General features: G+C 41.5%; 1 protein-coding gene and 1 pseudogene across 4 annotated transcripts in view; one reads left to right on the top strand and one right to left on the bottom strand.

Moving 5' to 3' along the window:
- The window catches only part of LOC131689480 (zwei Ig domain protein zig-8), a 748,220-nt gene that overhangs the window by 591,489 nt on the left and 136,346 nt on the right, over positions 1–20,385 (top strand). The gene's annotated exons all lie outside the window — the stretch shown is intronic.
- On the bottom strand, positions 14,842–15,719 carry LOC131689482 (thioredoxin-like protein 1; annotated as a pseudogene).

Genomic DNA, 20,385 nt, shown 5'->3' with positions numbered 1-20,385 from the left:
CTCAATGCAAGGGGCAAATAGTTCAATTCTGGAAAAGTTTGCTCTTTATCTTTAAAGTGAAATCTCACACATTCATGAGTATATTCATGAAATATTTATAAAACCGTATTAAATACTTAAATTATGTAGGTGTGTTTTCTTACCACGATATTCAAAATCGGATTAGTTTTGCCCTTAAAACTCCAGTAAAGTAGTACTCACTATGAAACGGTCTCATTTTTATCTATTAGCAAATGGTAAGTGAGAAATAATAATATAAAATGTTCAATATCTCCACGTCTGTGAACAGATTCGCAATCTATTGCATGTTAGAAAGGCATTTATATGTTAAAATCATAACATGACAGAATTGTTTTGTTTGAATGTTATATGTCTAAAATTCTTCGTATTTTCTCAAAATCACCCATATTATATCATATCATATCATAACCTAAATTGAATTTATTACGTTACCCGGATTGCCGGGAAGGAGGTACATTTTAGCTGGATCTGAAAGTGAATTAGTTCCTGATTTCAAAACATCCAAAAGTGTTCAAATAGGAAAAAATAGCCTATAACTTTTCAATTTGTCAGCCTGTTAGAGGTGATTTTTATTGAACAAACAACGGTTGAATACTATTATAGGTGTCTTCAAGAAATTGCCGATGCGAACTGATAAACTTGCACCGCAGCTTGACAGTAAACCCCATGTTTGGAATCATCTATGCTCTTGATGGCTACGCTTCAAGGATTGCTCCCAGCATCCAGATTTTATCCCTCCTCAAACTGTTCGGCATGCATCATACTAAACCAGGCATCGCCGAAGCTACCCACATCACTATACTCTAATTTACGACAATTCGTCTTGCCTGGAACGACTAAAGACCATCCGATCCATCTTCGGCTAAAGCATGCTGCTAGCTTAGGTACGTTTGCCCATTTTGCCCAATAATGGAACCATCGTCAACCAACCATGCTTTGCAAGCTAGAAGATATTTTTTACGACTTCCTACGGCCATAAGGGTACGAACAGTTTTTTATAACTCAATCTAATCATTATCTGTAATCATTCATCGTTGAGTGATTTTATTACTTATCGCTTTCCCTTGTTTCGGAAGCTCTCAAACCATTGCTGCTGCAGATTGCTGCGTAGGGCGTTTTTGCTTGTCCATCAAATCAATCGTTATATATCAGAAGCGGTAGCAGCATTCTTCAAGCACTCAGGATCAGCACAAATAATTTGTTCCTTCTAACAAGTGCTTGTCAGTGCGTCATGTTCAGAACGAACATGCTCTGGTTCCGGTAATCCCAAATATTCCAATAATCATATTGAATCAGTAAATGCTGTGCCAGATAGCAATAGCAGGGTCTAAAAAAGTACTCTCCTAGCTTAGTTTACCTCTTCGATGCTGGATATCTTTTATTTTCTCTTAAGAACACCAACCTTTCCATGCATCCGGAACAAGTCCGTAAATGTAAATTGCTGAATCTGGAGCAAAGATAAGCCACACCTCTGACCTCAGATTACAGAGCAGTTTGCATTCCTTTTCCATTTCGAAAGCCGAAACTTTCTGCAAAACGACTTGAGCAAACGTTTGTTCTGAAACGATGCAGCCCCTTCCGAGACGGGTGAACCTGCATCTACGGCCATGAAGGGGATGTTTGTTCTCGGGGGAAATGATATGAATATCCAATTATTTAAAGTGATTACAACAGACTGTGTGCCGGGTGACTTTTGATTTATTAAATGTTACTGATGGTCTCGGTTCAGTTGTTGAAGGTAAATAACATGCTAAAAGTAGCAAACCCGTTCGGAACGGTAGTGTGCCAGAGAGGAAACGTGCGGGTGGACAGATGGATTCAATTGCTAGTGCCTCCCCTCCGGAATCATCCCGGCGGGCAGTAGCCCCCCAACCGGATGAGTCCGAACTCGCAGATGACAGCTTGATACAGAGTTTTGCTGACCGGGTTAACCGGGGTGCCAGTCGGTTCCATCTCAATATTATCCCCTCGGCAGAGAGAGAGATCCAAGCCGGGCCAAAGGAATCCTGGGATGCATCTTACGACGAAAGGATGAAAGGCTTGTCGTTTGGGGGTCCCCGGGGAGGGATGGAAGGAGGCGGGATCATCTCTTTTATTTAATTGAGTGGCACGTTGTTGACACGGATTTGGATGGCTACGGTGATTGAGAGCAATGATAGAGATTTCCCTAACGAGACTGACTGTTTGCTGCAATGGATGGTTGATTGGAATGGAAATGGATTTCCAGGGAATTGTCTGCAACTGTAAATGGTTTGTATTGAATGTGGGTGGAATCAGAGACGAGAATAGCGTAATTTGGTTTGCGTTCAATTTATTTGTTGTTGGAATCCTTCTGTGTTTGGAGGTAAACATAGACATAAATATATGCGAGCAGATTTGAAGTTTAGTCGAATCAATTAAAAATTTTTAGTCAGTCAAAAGTATTATTCCATGGATGAAATTCTACAAAAAACTGGATCTGATTAATACCCCAACAAACCTTCTAGAGCATTTACGATTTTAATCCCTAAATTTTTCGCAAAGATCACAAACTTCCATTGAACTGTCCAATTACACGAAAAAGATATCCGAAAAGAGTTCTAATTGATATGAGTATTCTGTTTTCACAAATATTGGGACCATTCATAAATTATGAAAGGGGCGGAGAGGGCCAAACAATATGTTACAGGTTGTGATATATTGGTGAGGAGGAGTAAGTTGGAACTCTACGTAACATGTTTGCATTGAACATTTTTTTAATTATCATTAATGTACTAGGGCAGGGAGAATAAAGGAAATGTGTAACAATTTGTTTTATGGGGCACGGGCGGAAACAATTTTAAACAATTTTTGCGCTACGTAATTTATGAATGGACCCCATTTCAAAACAACGAAATTATATCAAAATTTCATTTTTCACCGTTCGTTGAAACTGTCGCTGGCAGCAATATCATTAGTTCTGTGGATTGTTCTAATAACTGTTGATACTCAAATGATTTTTCTAGTTTAGTCTGGTTTTTGTGAGAAAAACATATGTGAACAACATTGGCGTGAAGGGTTCTTCGGTTCAATACAGAACAAAATTCAGTTCGTGCTTAAATCTACCACAATTTTGAAAATGAAGTAACTGTAAATGAGAGACTAACGTTGACTACTTTCTTTTTCGTTAATTACTAGGTCACGCGTGCGTTTGCTGTTTAGATCTGTTCATCATATGTTAGCTGAAACTAGTTAACCTCTAGAGAGAGAGATATACATAGAGAAATGCGGTCAAAATGGCAACCCACAATTCCAATGGTAAAATCTAGCAGTGCTCCCAACATGAGATATATTGGATCGGCTGGATCAACAATTTGACAGTTTCGCTGGCTCAAGATGGTGTCTCGGAATATCTCTCCCTAGAAGATAACTAGCTGAAATTATCGTAATTCCATATTTAGTGGTAACTGGCAGCACGGTTGTTAATAGATGATACGCGGTTCTAAAAGTTGAAATTTTTAAAACGTGTTTCGCTTGCTTGCTGTTTATGGTTGTGGGGCTAGTGCTAAATATTCTACTTTTGTTATTGCTGTGCCACTGTGATTCCTATGTAGCATTTCTTGTGGAGCAAATGGCGCTAAAAATTGCCTGAGTGCGTAGATCTTATATGCTCTCGTATCTACAATCGTTTAGTGGCTTGGTGACTTTGAATGAAGCTATAAGAACTAATGCCTGCGCCTTCCTCACTTACCTTACCAATCAGTCTAAGGTCTTGATGTGCTCTGTTCTATCAAGACGTCCTCTTCAGTACCCTCGGTCCATCAATGTCACCAGCCTTGCAGGGTACGAAGATTCCTCAGCTCCTCTTCAACTTGATCGATCCACCTTGCTCCATGCGCTCCTCTCCTCCTTGTACCTGCTGAACTGGTTTCGAGAACCATTTCTACCGCGTTGTCGTTTGCCATTCCGACGGCATTCCCAGTCACAGCCGCACAATTTTCGCTGTTCGAAAGATGGGTGATTCTCCAAGCAGTGCTTCATACGCCGTCTCCACATTCCGTCTTCCATCTGCATACCCCATCGTAGATCGTTCGCAACACCTTCGGCTCGCAAACACTAAGCACGTGTTGGTATAGTTCAGGTTTCGTAGTCATAAATGATAATCGGTCTAATAAGCGTTGTTTGTTCGACTGAGGGATTCTTCGAGGCTCAAAGCAAGCACGAATACTCGCTAGAATACGTCTCTGAATTTCTCTGTTGGTGTTATTATCGGTGGCCATCTCGATATCGTTGCCATAAGTCGAAGCGGACGTATTGCTTCTTCCTTCTGACGCCTTGCTCTCATGTATTTTGTCTTTTACGCATTTATGACCAGTCCAAATCACTTTGCTTCTACTGTCAGTCGGATTTTTGTCTCCACCATCGCCTGAAGATTGCGTGCCACAATCTTAACGTCGTCAGCGAAGCTAAAAAGCTAAACAAATTTTCACAAAAGCGTACCACTTGTGCCAATCTTCGTTTTTATTATCACATCTTCCAAAACGATCTTGAACAATAGCCAAGAGAGCCCAGCTCCGTGCCGTACCCCTTCCGGATTTCCAATGAACTCGAAACTATCCCTTATACTCGAACGTTACACATCACTCGATCCATTATAGCTTCGATCAATCGTGTCGGCTTGTCCAGGAACCTGTATTCCTGTATGTATGTATCTACAACCAGGTGACATTTTTACAGGACTCGTCGAATCGCGAATTTTTAGTCCGTAGTAGACCAGTAAACCCTCTTGATATTGCCCTATAAGCTGCCTTGCTAACGGTGATAGGTGGCGGAAAAGAATTTGGGAGCGCATCTTGTAGGCGGCATTCAACAACGTGATTGCTCGGCAACCAGCTTATTACCTGTTTTGTAGCCCAACAAAATCTTCTCCTCTCAAGGTCTTCGAAATCACCCTGTGGAATACTCTAGCCACTGCTTCTTCCTGTCACTCTCCCGTTCACGTGGAAGTTGAACGTTGCAAGCGTCTTTTTTGTTTCTCAACCGTCCAACCGCTTCCCGCATCTCAGGGTATATCCGGTAATTGTAATCTGTCATCGCCTCAGAATATATTGGCTTAAATGGCACATTTCCCGTATGTAATGGAAGATTTGTACCTTGCCGTGTCTTTTCATCATTTCTTGAGCGAATAGAAAAGGAAAAGGAGGAGAGAGGAAGTGGAAAAGGGTGGGAAAAATAACAGCACAAAAACAAAAACAAACATCATGTAAACTAAACTCACAAGAAGTTCAACTCGCCTGCGAGTAAGCCTAAACATTGGATAAGAAACTTTAGTATGTCTCTGAGTTTCAGTTGTCCAAACATGGTGTCGTCTATGTAAGAACGGCCGAAAACTCTAAATCGTAATTGTGTTGCAGCTGGGCAGTTCCATATCAGATGATATGAGGTTCCGTAGTCGGATTCACAAAGACCACACGAAAAAGACTCAGCGCACTGAATAATTTCCATGTGATAATTGAGTTTGCAGTAGCCGGTTACAGCCCTGGTCAGCATGCCGCAGTGGAGCTTCGAAAAATGTAGGAGATTTTTCGAAATCACTGGGCACGGTTGTTCTAGAAACGTCTTTGTTTGGCGACACGTTTGTAGATTTCTCCAATAATTGCGGTGCTCGGACGAAGCTCAGGACCGTATTTTTTCTCTTATCCAATTGGCAGGGCGGGCTCAGGACAAACGAAGTCAATCTGTCACTGAAGCTGCCCTGGCCAATTCGTTTGCCCATTCATGTCCAGTAATACCGAAATGTCCGGGCACCCAGACAAGGTGAATAGTGTTGACAATGCTTAGTTCTTCGATTTGAGTTCGGCACGCGATCACTAGCTTGGACCGTGATTTGTCTGTTTACGACTTTTCTGGACAAGCTCTGTTGAAGGGTCGATTGTACCCCGCACATAATCGTGAAGATTTCTGCTTGGAACACAGTACAGTAACTACCTAGCGAATGAGACTGTTACAATCTCATTTTACGACAGTAGACACCAGCATAAGCACGTTCCTCCATCAGAGAACCGTCAGTGTTACAGACCACTTACGTTTGTTGTTGTCTTTCCATATAGCCAGACAACCACTCCTCTCGAGAGAGAATCTTCATATGGAATGTCCTGCAAGGAAAACTACATGTGAGTGTAATATTGCTGGGTGCAAGAATATCTTCACCCCATGTAACCAATTGTGATCACAATCGTGTATGACTGATAGCAAGATCAACATGATTACTGTTCCTAAGCCCAGTAACCTGCAATCTGTACGTACATGATAGTGCTTCTTGTTTGAGGTGTATGTGTAATGGTTTGATATTTAGAAGTGCCTCGAGAGCAGCAGTCGGAGTCGTGGTAAAAGCGCCATCAGTCAACGCCATAAGCACCGTTCTTCGCAGATGGTTTAGCTTTGAATGGACCGTCACCACCCCTTGCCTCTGTCACCATACAAGGCATCCGTATGACAGTATTGGACTACAATTGTCGTGTTAATCCAATAGATGTATTTTGGTTTGAGACCCCAGGTCTTCCCAAGAGTTCGTCTGCACTGGCCGAACGCCATGCACGCTTTATTTACTCTAAACTCAATATGAGCAGACGAATTCAGTTAGGAATCCAATATAACCTTGACTTGCACACAGTAACTCAGAATCCAAGAACTGAAAGGGACGAGCCCCGGTTTTTATTCGCTTCTTCGTGAAAAGAACCATTGAAGTTTTGTTTGAGTTCACTGATAATTTTACCTGTCGACACCACTGTTCGACAGCTCTTAAAGCTTTTTGGATTAAGTCAAAGATTGTTCCGATGCCATTAGTATTTTGTAATCGTCAGCAAACCCATAGATTGGAAATCAAAGCTCATTAAGTTTTTTCAACAAGCCATCGGCAACCAAGTTCCATAACAAAAACGACCGAACGCCACCCTGAGGACAACCGCAAATACTCAACGTCCGTATCTCAGCCTGTCACAGTGACGAGCAAAGAATGCGGTTACTAAGCATTGCGTTTATCCAACCCGAGACACATGCAGATATCCCATGACCGCGCGTAGCTTCCAGAAGAGACTGGAAGGACACATTGTCAAAGGCCCATTCAATATCTAGGAATACACCCAAGCTCAAATGTTGTAAACAACATCGTGAAGCAAAATAATCGTGGATTTCCCACACTGATATGCATGTTACATTTTGTGTAGTGGATATTTATCTAAGCTAACGTTCCTGATATGATGATCGATTATCCGTTCCAAAGCATTCAGAAGAAAAGAACTTAAGCTGATAGGCCTAAGACTCTTGGCTTCTTTATAGCTTGAGCGCCCCCTCCCGTTTGGGAATAAATCTAGCAGTTATTTCTCGCCATGCTTTCGGGATACACCGGGTAGCAAGACTGGAAGGCATAATCTGTTTTCAAGACATGTTTGAAAATATCAAATCCCTTTTGCAGTAGCACGGGAAGTATTCCATCTTTTCCGGGCGATTTGAATGGAGCAAAACTACCAATTGCACACTTGACCGATTCAGTGGTAACCAATGTACGTGCTAACGCCCACGAGTCCGAATCACCAGAATGAGATCTGTGAACATTGTTCAGCTCCGGCTCGATACAACCTGGAAAATGTGCGTCGAAGAGACAATTAAGAACATCTTTTTTGTCCGTCACATAAACACCATCTCTGGTTTTTAAGGAGTTCATCTGAAAATCTTTCGATTTCGAGAGAATTTTATTTGTCCTGTTAGCCTCGTTCAGACTAGAGATATTAGTACATAGGTTTTACCAACCAGCCCGCTCTCCAGATCTAAGACATTTCTTATATGCGGTACGGGCTGACCTGAAAGCTCTGGAGTCATCACGCTGACGTCGGTTCCAAGCTCTTCTCATATCCTTGTTCATTCTTCTCAGTATTCCACCAAAGGGTTCACGTAGTGGATTAAACAGTACGAAATGGACAAACTTCTTCGTAGGATGCTACTATGAATGACTTTGTCGTATCCATGACGTTATCTAAGTTGTCTAGTTGACCAAATGTTGGAAAATATCCATGAAAGTTAGTCGACAAGTTTTCCTAAAAGAGGGTCTGGTTTGTTGATTTAGAACTACGATATGTTATCACATTGAAGGTGACATCAAAAAGATCGAAAAACATATATTTATGATCGGATAAAGACGGTTTAGTTTTATTTGGGTCTAGCCAATTTTCCAGCTCATGCGAAATTCTTTCAGAGCAAAGCGTTATGTCTAACAACTCATCTCTCCCCAGATCTCGCAAAAGTTGGTCGGTTTCCCACATTCGGAATATGAAGATTTGTACTACTTATGTACTCCATCAGTTCAGAGCCTCTCAGATTAATGTCTGAGTTGCCCCAAATGATGTGATGAGCATTTGCATTTCTATTTCTGTGTCCACAATATGATGTAACGCTTTTGAGATCATCAGAAGGAAATGACTACACAAATAATGCGAGTTGTGAGCTCTGATATGAGATACGCGTCAATAGCCAAATTTGCAAGAATACAAAGCACGAGGCATTTCACGTGGGTTAGGCATGCCTCTCTTGTTGTAAGCTGTGAAGGCAGTGTTAAAATATTTTCCAATATAAACATTTCCTTTATGGAAATTTAAATGGGACACGATCTTTTGATTTGCGAAGAAAATAATAGTCCGTGTTAGAGATTCGCATAACACAGTAAGGGCAAAACCCAACATGTTCCGTGCGCGACTGGCATACTTTAGACCCTTCAGTCATCAAGTCCTCGGTCCAGAACTACAGCTTCACTTAGGATCTCCTACTTTCAGTCGCTTCCTACGACATGGGAGCAGGAACCCAGTGGCTCAATTCGGATACCACACACATCCAAATTAGATAGTCGAAACCCAGCTTCACCGAACTACCATATTAATGCTTTTCAAGAAGTTATATACGAGGGAGATATAATGGAGATCGCGCCTTGTTGGTACATCCCGAACCAAGACATTGAGAGATCCTTCTCGGACGCGAAGTGAATTCAATGGCTGAGATCAGGCGTTGAAGCAGTACCCTGTCACGTTCGCCTGCAGATTAGACGTCATCAATAGACAGGCAGAAGACTAATTATATGCCATCGAATGCAAAAAGAAAGAGGCTGGCCCGAATAAACTAATTGCATGCTTGTACTCTTTATCTAATGTAAAGTTCAAGTATCGCAAAATTATTGCCAGTTATTGGATTGCTCTGATACATAGGAGAGATGGTCGATTTTGAGTTTTTGAACCCACGTTGAATTCCGGTTTCCCAAATTTGAGATTTTTAGGTTCGGATCGAGTTCAGGTTTCTGAAATTTTAGAACTTAGATTATTTGTATTTTAATGGTTTATTTATACGGGTTCGTTATCCTAAAATAATCAATTCAACCCCTGTCGGTTTTCTTGTTTATATACCAACACACCTAAAAAATCTGAATTTTATCATTGACGTAATTCCAAACTTCCACAGTCTAACAAACCGTAATTGACGAAATTACGAAATATAACCGTGTTCTGTTTAATTTTACATGAAAGATGTACTTTTCATGCGCAGTTCCATAAAAGTACACCCTTCAACATTTTAAACAAACGCCACATGTGGAGTAAACTTACGTGACTCGCCAAATTCAACGACATGTAAAACTAAAATTAAACGTAAAACTATGTCATTTTTGATGCTCGTATATGTCATGGTCAGGAGACGTTAATTAACACGATTTTTTCTAGGTGTGTAGTTGTTATTTGTAGAGAAACCAATCAACTTTAATTTTTTGATAGGAATTAATGATACATATAACCTAGAATGTCCATAAAAATGGATATCCTGAGTTTTCAAAACGGGGTTGTGTACTAGACTGCCCAGAAAAATAATAAAATTTTAATAACTCCATCGGCCCACCCCTGAATCGATTCCTAGTCCCACCAGGAATACTTACACCAAATTTGAATCAAATCGGACAAGTTTAGCTACCGGTTGAAGTTTGTATGTGATTTTTCGACAATTTACATGGAGAAAACCCGAGCGTGGCACTGTATGCATCGTATGATCACTGTAGGTGAAAATAAGATAGATAATTTTATTGTCTACAATAATAGTTTTCAACCGGGGGTAAATTATGCGGGATAAATTTAAACTTGTTAACCTAACATTGCCGTCAGAATTGTGTCTTTAAATATATTTTTTTTATTTTTTTAACTTTTAACAACATTCAATTAGCAAGACATTGCTGAGTAGGGAAAGTTGTTACAATTTAGGAGCCATAGTACTCAAGTGAGAGCAAAGATGTGAAATATACAAATCGGAAAACAAGAAGTGGCAGGGCCATTACAAACGGGCTTAAAATCTTACAGACTAATCTTTTGGCTTCTGCTGGCAGGAGTCTAGCTTAGGCAGCATTACTACGTGTCGCTCAACTCTACCAATATGTCTCCCGGCAAAGAAAGACTTGTCCCCCTTTACCATGAGAATTGACGATATATTGTTTCAGTGTGTGAAGAATTGAGAGTGCTCAGGAACAAGTTTCCAATTAGAAAATTATGGTTTTCGGAAATGGGTACATGGAACGAAAAACATGGAATGAAAACCACTGGTCTACAACTTTGTCGAAAGCTGCTTGTCAATCTGTCTTTGTTAAAAGAAGTTATTTAACTTTTAACGAAGTAATGTCTGAGTCAGTTTTGCATGGGGCCTAGTAGTGCATAGTTGTGTATCAGTACTCTATTCCCACGAACTACACATTTTTGTGAAATTATTGTTAGATTTAGCAAAAGCAAATATAATGTTTAAAATCAAAGCAAAATTTTAGGGTAGTTTTATACATATATTTACTTCAAAAATGAAAAGAAAAGTTAAACGATGGAGCCTTGAGTGTAAAATTGAACGCATTTTCGCTTGATGCCCTCCATCAATGTCTTTACAGTGTCATCCGGTACCAGTTTCTCAGTTTTTTTCCATTTTCTTAACATGTCCTTCTCGTTTTTGACTGTCTTCTTGCTCTTCCGAAGCTCCCGCTTCATCATTGCCCAGTACTGCTCCACCGAGCGTAGCTCCGGACAGTTTGGCGGATTCATGTCCTTTGGAACAAAATGGACAGAATTGGCCTCATACCACTCCAGGACACTTTTAGAATAGTGGCATAATGCCAAATCTGGCCAAAATAGCTTCGTCGTGCAAGAACGGCAAAAGGCGCTTCTCGAGGCAATCAGATTTGTAGATCTCGCCATTTACTGTGCCCTTTGTCACGAAAGGCTCACTCCTCAGTCCGCAAGAGCAGATGGCCTGCCAAATGAGATATTTGGAGGCGAACTTCGACATTTTCTTCTTTTTAAATTTGTCGTCCACATCGAACTTGCTCTTGCCGGTGAAAAACTCCAACCCCGGAATTTGCTTAAAATCGGATTTTTTATACGTTTCGTCGTCCATCACACAGCAGCCATATTTTGTCAGCATCTTCTCGTAGAGCTTCCATACCCGAATTTTAGCCGTCGATTGTTGCCGCTCATCGCGGTTTGGGAAGTTCTGTACCTTGTATGTATGTAGTCCAGCTTTCTTCTTTGCATTCTGGACGTAGCTATGCGACATGCCGATCTTTTAGCCAAATTACGGCTTGAGACGTTGGGATTTGTTTTAATCATCCGCTTCACCTTTCTCTCCATCTTTTTGTTCTCCGGTCCCGGTTTTCTTCCAGCTGCTTTGCCGTGGTCCAACGTCAACCGCTCCTTGAACCGCTTCAACACTCTGGAGAAGGTTGAATGGTAAATGTTCAAAATTTTTCCCAACTGCCGGTGCGACAGGTCAGGAAATTCCAGGTGTTTGGAAAGAATTTGTTCTCTCGACTCGCGTTGGTTCACCTCCATTTTCGTTGAATCGAAAAACACGACTTCGAGTTTGACAGCATGTAAACAATACACATCAATGAGAAAGTGTGCCAAATTTGGTTTGATTTTTACCCAATGGTAAAAAAGTTATGCCCTGTTGAATATGTCGCAATAATTTCGTGTTCGCCCTTCATGTTCAGAAGAATTGTAGCAGATAATTCGAGTTATGTTTTGGTTAGAACATTTTAGTTCTACCTGAGTCTGCATAGACGAAGTTATATGCTTTCAAATCACCTATCTCTTTTGCTCACCAGTTTTCCACAATTTGCTCGAAGTCTCGCTTGATCAATCTATTTAGCTCCCAACATTCCTCCTGCTTTCCGACATTCTCTTCATCTATAACGTCGTTTCAATTCGTTTCAATTGAACCATTGGCCACTTCACTCGGATAATCTCCAGCGGTAAATTACCGCAAGCCATTCAGCTATTGATTCCGTAAGCCATATAGCTCATATTTCCGTGTCCTATTTAGATACCAGCTTTGTTGCGATCTACTCGCATAGTTTTCGGAGGTGAAACAGCTTACTCTGTCTGAGAGTTCCCCCGCGGCGGAATTTCTCCCGATACGGATACCCGTTTCCTGGAGCGGTGATGAGATTTCTCTCGGCTTCGATGTCCGTTCAGTGAGCCAATTCGCCCCAACGGTGCACCTAGCCTACTCAACGGGCATGCAGAGTTCTGTCGCCAATTTTCACTACAAGTAACTTATAAAATATTCTTAGAAGATTACTTCTTCAAAGGGAACAATAGAGAATTTAAAACATTAAGCACAGTTTGGACGAACATGTTAAATTTTTCAATACTTATAATATTTCGTGAGATGTTTTGTCGCTACTACGTTACTGAATGTCGAAATATATTTTGGAGTATCCGTTCGAGTACTGAGAACGTCCAACAAATTTTTTGAGTCTTAGGATTTCAGTCATCCTGCTGGATTTTAATTGTGATAACTACAAGTCCAATAATAAGGAGTTCCGAGGATTGCGCCAGCCAACCATTGATAGTTTTTTAAAAACTAAAGCTAGTTGTTTGTTTATTTAATTGAAGGCTTTAACCTCATAGGTCATTCGCCTTGATAAGAAAAAAATAAATAAATAAAAGGTAATTTACATCGGATTTTACAAAAAATTTCTTAAATTATTGTTTTATTGTAGTCCGGAAGATGTCTCGTTGCTATGTGGGCTCGTAGATGTGGCTATTACGGATTTCTCCTCCTTTGCGTTGTCGTGGTTTGCTGGTTTGTAGTCGAATGGAGCATTGTTCAGCTGACTCATCTGGGTATGTTAGGGCCGCGGAGAAACCTCCCCAGCACTCTCCAGAGTGTGGCGGAGGGCCCGCGGAAAATGTTGATTCCTGTTTAAGTTGCCTCAAAGATCCTAGCATCTTTTAAGAAGGCTAGTAAAGTCTCCTCTCGAACTGGGTCGTTATCCAAAACATCCCGAATGGACAAGGGCAGGTTGTACTGCTGACGGAGATCGTTTAGCTCTTGGCAGTTAATCAGCAAGTGTTCGACCGTCAGTCTAGTTTGGCAGGATTCACAGATCGGAGGGTCGACACGTGATATGGTGTGAGCGTGAGTGATTTTTGTGTGTCCCACGCGGAGCCGGGACAGAGCCCTCTGTTCGAGTCTGCTGTCACGGTCGGTTCATCCTTCGAGTGTACACTTGACTTTTTGTAGATGTCTCTGGCTGCTTCTCCAATGGCTTGTAAAATTTGCTACTGCTTTCCCTTTGAACTCATTCAAGATGTCTGCCGTTGGAACCTTCTTGGTGAGTAAGGTGCTGGATTGACGTCCGAGGCATGCCAGGCGGTCTGCATCCACATTACCATGGATGCCACTGTGTCCAGGTACCCAGCAGATGGAGGTGAGCGAGTCGCAAGATTGTTCGATAGCCTGCACAAATGGGTGCCTGGAGTTTCCGGAAGATAGTGCGGTTATAACAGACAAGGAGTCGGAAAAAATAACAACTGGAACACCTTCGGGTTTCTTTGTAATAGCTAGAGCGATGGCAGCAGCTTCAGCGGAGAAGACAGAGCACGGCGAGGGAAGGCGAGTTGAAAGACCAGCTCCAACTCCACTCCACCCCTACCCTTCCATTTAACTTTGATCCGTCGGTGAATATCTTCAGGTGGTCTTGGGGAACCCCATTTGCTTCTTGGAAAAAGTTAGATCGACTTCCACCTATACACTGATAGAATATATTCGTAAATCGTCAGAAATTTGTTTCGTACAGACAATTTTCATAAAATATACGAATTTTTTCATACATATGATGAATCGTTCGTGGTTCTATTGAAATTTTTTTATTTTTTATTACGAATTTTTCGTGAATACCACGAAACGACTTTCGTTGGCTTATTACGAAACAGCTTCATTCGGCAAACGAATTGTTCGCTGCTATATACGAACATCTTTGTAATATTTACGAGTACTATTTGTCAAACCGTCAACGTCAAAAAAGCTTCAATAGAGGTAGAATACGTCAACAATTCATTACGACGGTCTCAGTCTGACTATTTAGTAGCCTATCTGTGCCCGCCAGTTTCAGGAAGATTTCCTGAACCTCTTTCGTTTCCAGTTGATCCAGAGCTGTACGGGTTCAGCTGAGCCATCGCGAACTGTTCGTTGGTTTTGTATGAATAAGATTGAGTTTTTCTCTGCGGGAGCAATATCAGAATAATATGCCATTTTTCCTGCTCATTATTTTATTGAACAATTTATAAAAAGATCACTATCTTTAACCTTTTAAATATACGATCAAACTTATTCGTCACCGCACCTACCCGATCAGAAAAACATAACAAGAATATTTCAAAACTATATCTCCCGTTGTTACTTGTTATAATTTTCTGTTATTTTAACTACTAACGAGACCTAATTTATAACACAATATGTTACAAAAATTGTGTTCTGTTATAATCTTGTTATTTCATTCTGATCGGGTATCCACCGCCTTCTAACCATCCTTCTCCCGGCGGCTCAAACAATCTAGTGGCTTTCACCCTTCTTCCCAGCCACCCGCTGGAAGTCATCCATCTTAGTCGTTGCAATCGGTGACCCGATGAAGGCCAAATGATCGATAATGGTCGTCTCGTCACCAGAATGGTTATCCTTCACGAACAGCTGCATATTCTGCACGTTCTGAAATTTAACGAAGTGCAACGGAATCGGCGATCCCGACACAAGATCCTTCTGCACCGAAAATTGCGATTCGGCCATATCGAAACCGATGGTGCTTGGTTGATTGATAAAGATTCTCACCTTTTTTCGGTCCGTGAGAGGGCGGTGCTTTGAAATTGATGGCACTGATTTTGACCAGCTGATTGAAGGAAATCGAAATTATCAGCTGTTCGTCACAATCGGACACCAGATGACCACCGCTGGAACTTAGCGCATTCACCATCGGGTGGTCGTTCGATTCGTTCAAACATTCACACTGGTTGTTCTGGATGAAGGTGTTCAAGTCCAACATTCCATGACCGTAATCTTCTCCAGATTCATACAAGCTGGCGACGTAATGTTTCTGTATTTTGGCTTCAAGTCCATTAATGTCTGCACCCTGCATCCTGTCAATCTTTGTTCTGGCTCGGTAGAAAATAAACATTGGCATGGTCGACGCCCTGGGACGGCGCCATTTCGGTACATCTGTCGACGTCCGCCTTGAGAAACACAGCCTTTGGATATTTCGCCGGAAGCTGATCGAACAAATGCGATATGCTTCAGCACGGTCGACACCAAGCTGCGGTAAAATCCACAACGACCAATTTTCCTCCTGCTGCGGCTAGTTCGGTTTGGAAGTGAGCTTCATCGGTGATTGCTTTAACAGCCATGCTGAATGGCGTTGCTATCGGTTAGATGAAGATTCTAGTTACAGGGCCACTATTTTACCCGGAGAAATTAACTACTTAATTAACTTTTAACGTTATACACTTTACTCCACACAAAATTTAACTAATCGAGAATGACGAGAGATGAACGATGGAAGATGATTACGAAAACTTCTCTTAGATGAACGAAATGAATTCGTGCGACCAACGAAATCGTTCGTAATATACACAAATGTTTATTAAAATAAGCAAAACATTTCGTTTCATTCACGAAAAAAAATGTCGTTTTCAACGACAACATTCGTGCAATGTACACTGAACAAGTAAAATTTACGAAAACTTTCGTTCATGAAGCAGCCATTTCTTCGTACCACAATAAAATCGATTTGGCCACATCTATTTTTTTTTAAATTAAAAAATATCGATGTTTTCAAACATCGATCCCAAAACATCGACTGAAAACAATAAGAGGCTAACAAATACGAAAACTTTTCTAAAATAAACGAAATGAATTCGAGCGACCAACGAAGTCGTTCGTAATATACGCAAACATTTATTGAAACAAACGAATCATTTCGTTTCATTCGTGCCATGTACACTAGATAAGTAAAATTTACTTAAACTTGTGTTCATCAAGCGTCCATTTCATCACACCACAATCTTTCAATACAGGTGAGCAGGTTGAAATAAAATCGATTTTGTCAGATCGATTCTTTTACTTAGTTTAGTTAGTCGTCAAACATCGATCCTAAAATATCGATTGCAAAAATAATGAATACGAAAACTTTCCTAAGATGAACGAAATAAATTCGTGTGAGTAATGAAATCGTTCGTATTATACACAAACGTTTATTAAAATAAACGAAACATTTCGTTTCATTCACGAAAAATAGCGTCGTTATCAACGATTACATTCGTGCAGTGTCCATTGAACGTGTAAAATTTACGAAAGTCTTCGTTCACCAAGCGGCCATTCTTTTTCATGAAATGAACAAAACCTACTAGTTACAATGCACGAAAGTACTTCGTTGCAGAAAACAACGAATGAATTCGTGCATTGCATGATCGATTTCATTATATTTACGAAGTTATATTATCAGTGTACCAACCTGAAAACGCCTGTTACTCAAAAAATGCTGTACGAAGAGGCCTAAATTTTCTTCAATCCCCCATTGCCTAAGTTGTCGGAGGATTCCTTAACGCCACGTAGTGTTGTAGGCCTTGGCAAAGTCCAGAATGGCAATATCGATATGGTGACCTTCGTTCATGGCCTGAGTTGCCACCTCGCCGAAGGATCCCAAGTGTACTCCGGCACCATCCATAGTGTCATGCGACCCGTGCTATGGGTAAAATTGTTGAGGGGGTTTAAAACATTCTCAATGGCGAACGGAGCCTGGGAAGAGTCGGGCGAACTCCCCAGTACGCTGCATTACGCAGCGGAACGTTCACTCTACACTCCGATTTTTTTCACCGATGATCCACTTAATTTTGCCGAATTTTTGTTGGCTGGGGGTTTGCAGAGACTCTCGGCTGATGGTAGTTCGGTGAAGTTTTGTTGAGTCTCGATTATCAAATTTCGATGTGTACAGATGAACCTGCCCAGAGGCCGTGTGGTATCCGGCCTAGAATTGAGCCACTGGAGTCCTGCTGCCATGTCGTAGGAGGCGACTGAAAGTAGGAGACCCTAAGTCAAGGTGTAGTTCCGTGCCGAGGACTTAATGATTGGAGGGTCTAAAATATGCCAGTCGCGCACGGAGCATTTTGGGTTTTGCCCTTGCTGTGTTATGCGAATCTCTGACACAGTGGACCATTATTTTCTTCGCAAATCGTGGGAATCAAATGATCATGTCCCATTTAAACCTGATATGGCTCGCTAAATGCGTTAACATCCCAACTCGCTTGGTGTCCTCTAGTTGTTGTGCAATTTGTGTTGGAGATGAAATGTACAGTTCTCTAATCAACAATGGTTAGAATAGCACAAGTCAATCTCCAACATAAACGTACAGCAACTATGAATTTATCTCGACTCATGCAGGAAGGTAAAGCTTCCATAGCATTGGTTCAAGAACCGTATTTCCATAAAGGAAACTTCTATTTTGGAAAGTTACTTAACACTGCCTTCATTGCTTACAACAAGACAGGCATGACTAACCCACGTGAAATGCCTCGTGCTTGCATTCTTGCAAATAAGGCTATTGACGCGTGTCTCATATCGGAGCTCACAACTCGCGATATCTGTGTTGTCACAGTTACATTGACTGTCGGAAACGTAGACAAGAAATATATATACTGTTCAGCATACCTACCGCATAACGAATCATCTCCTTCTGATGATTTCAAAAGCGTTGTATCATATTGTAGCAGAAATGGGCTTCCGCTCATTATCGGCAGTGATGCGAATGCTCATCACATCATTTGGGGCAGCTCAGACATCAATCTGAGAGGCTCTGAACTGATGGAGTACATAAGTAGTACAAATCTCCATATTCTGAATGTGGGAAACCGACCAACTTTTTCGAGGTCTGGGAGGGAGGAGGTGTTAGACATAACACTTTGCTCTGATAGAATTTTGCATGAACTGGGAAATTGGCAGGTTCCAAATGAAACTGAACCGTCTCTATCCGATCATAAATATATATTTTTCGAGCATTTTGATGTCACCTTCAATGTGGTGACATATCGTAATCCTAAGTCTACAAACTGGGACCTCTTTTTGGAAAACTTAGCGACTAAATTTCATGGATATTTTCCAACAATTAGTCAACTAGACGACTTAGATGACGTCGTGGATACGACAAACTCATTCATATTAGCATCCTACGAAGAAGCTTGTCCACTTCGTACTGTTAAATCGACTAGGGGAACCCCTTGGTGGAGGGCTGAGCTTGATAGAATGAAGAAAGTTATGAGAAGAGCTTGGAACCGGCGTCAGCGTGATGACTCCAGGGCTTTCAGGTCAGCTCGTAGTGCATATAAGAAATGTCTTAGATCTGCAGAACGGGCTGGCTGGCAAAGCCTATGCACTAATGTCTCTAGTCTGAACGAGGCTAGCAGATTAAATAAAATTCTCTCCAAATCGAATGATTTTCAGATGAACTCCTTGAAAACCAGAGATGGTGTTTATGTGACAGACGAAAAAGATGTTCTTAATTGTCTCTTCGACACACACTTTCCAGGTTGTATCGATCCGGAGTTGATCAATGTTCACAGATCTCATTCTGGTGATTCGGACTCGTGGGCGCTAGCACGCACATTGGTTTCCACTGAATCGGTCAAGTGGGCAGTTGACAGCTTTGCTCCATACAAATCACCCGGAAAAGATGGGATACTTCCCGTGCTACTGCAAAAGGGATTTGATATTCTTAAACATGTCTTGAAAAAGATTTTGCTTTCCAGTCTTGCTACCGGGTATATCCCGAAAGCATGGCGAGAAATAACTGTTAGATTTATTCCCAAAGGGGGGCGCTCAAGCTATGAAGAAGCCAAGAGTTTTAGGCCTATCAGCTTAAGTTCTTTTCTTCTGAAAGCTTTGGAACGGATAATCGATCATCACATCAGGAACGTTAGTTTAGTTGAATATCCTCTGCACAAAATGCAACATGCATATCAGTGTGGGAAATCCACGATCACTCTGCTTCACGATGTTGTTTACAACATTGAGAAAGCCTTCTCGCTCAAGCAATCTAGCTTGGGTGTATTCCTAGATATTGAGGGTGCTTTTGACAATGTGTCCTTCCAGTCTATTCTGGAAGCGACGCGCGGTCATGGGATACCTGCATGTATCTCAGGTTGGATAAACGCAATGCTTAGTAACCGCATGCTTTGCTCGTCACTGCGACAGGCTGAGATACGGAAGTTGAGTATTTGCGGTTGTCCTCAGGGCGGCGTTCTGTCACCTTTGTTATGGAACTTAGTAGCTGACGGCTTGTTGAAGAAACTCAATGAGCTTGGATTTCCAACCTACGGGTTTGCTGACGATTACCAAATACTAATTACTGGATTTTGCATCGGAACAATCTTTGACTTGATGCAACAGGCATTAAGAGCTGTCGAACAGTGGTGTCGACAAGTTAAACTATCAGTTAACCCAAGCAAAACTTCAATGGTTCTTTTCACGAAGAAGCGAATAACAACCGGGGTTCGTCCCTTGCAGTTCTTTGATTCTGAGCTGCTGTGTGCAGATCAAGTCAAATACGTTGGAGTCATATTGGATTCCAAACTGAATTGGTCTGCTCACATTGAGTTCAGAGTCAAGAAAGCGTGCATGGCCTTCGGGCAGTGCAGACGAACTTTTGGAAAGACCTGGGGTCTCAAACCTAAATACATCTATTGGATTTACACGACAATTGTACGTCCAATACTGTCATACGGATGCCTTGTGTGGTGGCAGAGGGGAGAGGTGGTGACAGTCCAGTCAAAGCTAAACCATCTGCAAAGAATGGCGCTCATGGCGTTGACTGGTGCTTTCACCACGACTCCGACTGCTGCTCTTGAGGCACTTCTAAATATCAAACCATTACACATACACTTAAAACAAGAAGCACTATCATGTGCATACAGACTGCAGGTTACTGGGCTTTGGAACAGTAATCATGTTGATCTTGCTACCAGTCATACACGATTGTGGTCACAAATGGTTACATGGGGTGAAGATATTCTTGCTCCCAGC

This window comes from Topomyia yanbarensis, chromosome 3 (genome assembly GCF_030247195.1).
Source record: "Topomyia yanbarensis strain Yona2022 chromosome 3, ASM3024719v1, whole genome shotgun sequence".
NCBI classification, from domain to species: domain Eukaryota; kingdom Metazoa; phylum Arthropoda; class Insecta; order Diptera; family Culicidae; genus Topomyia; species Topomyia yanbarensis.
This window is presented reverse-complemented; position numbering and strand designations above follow the sequence as displayed.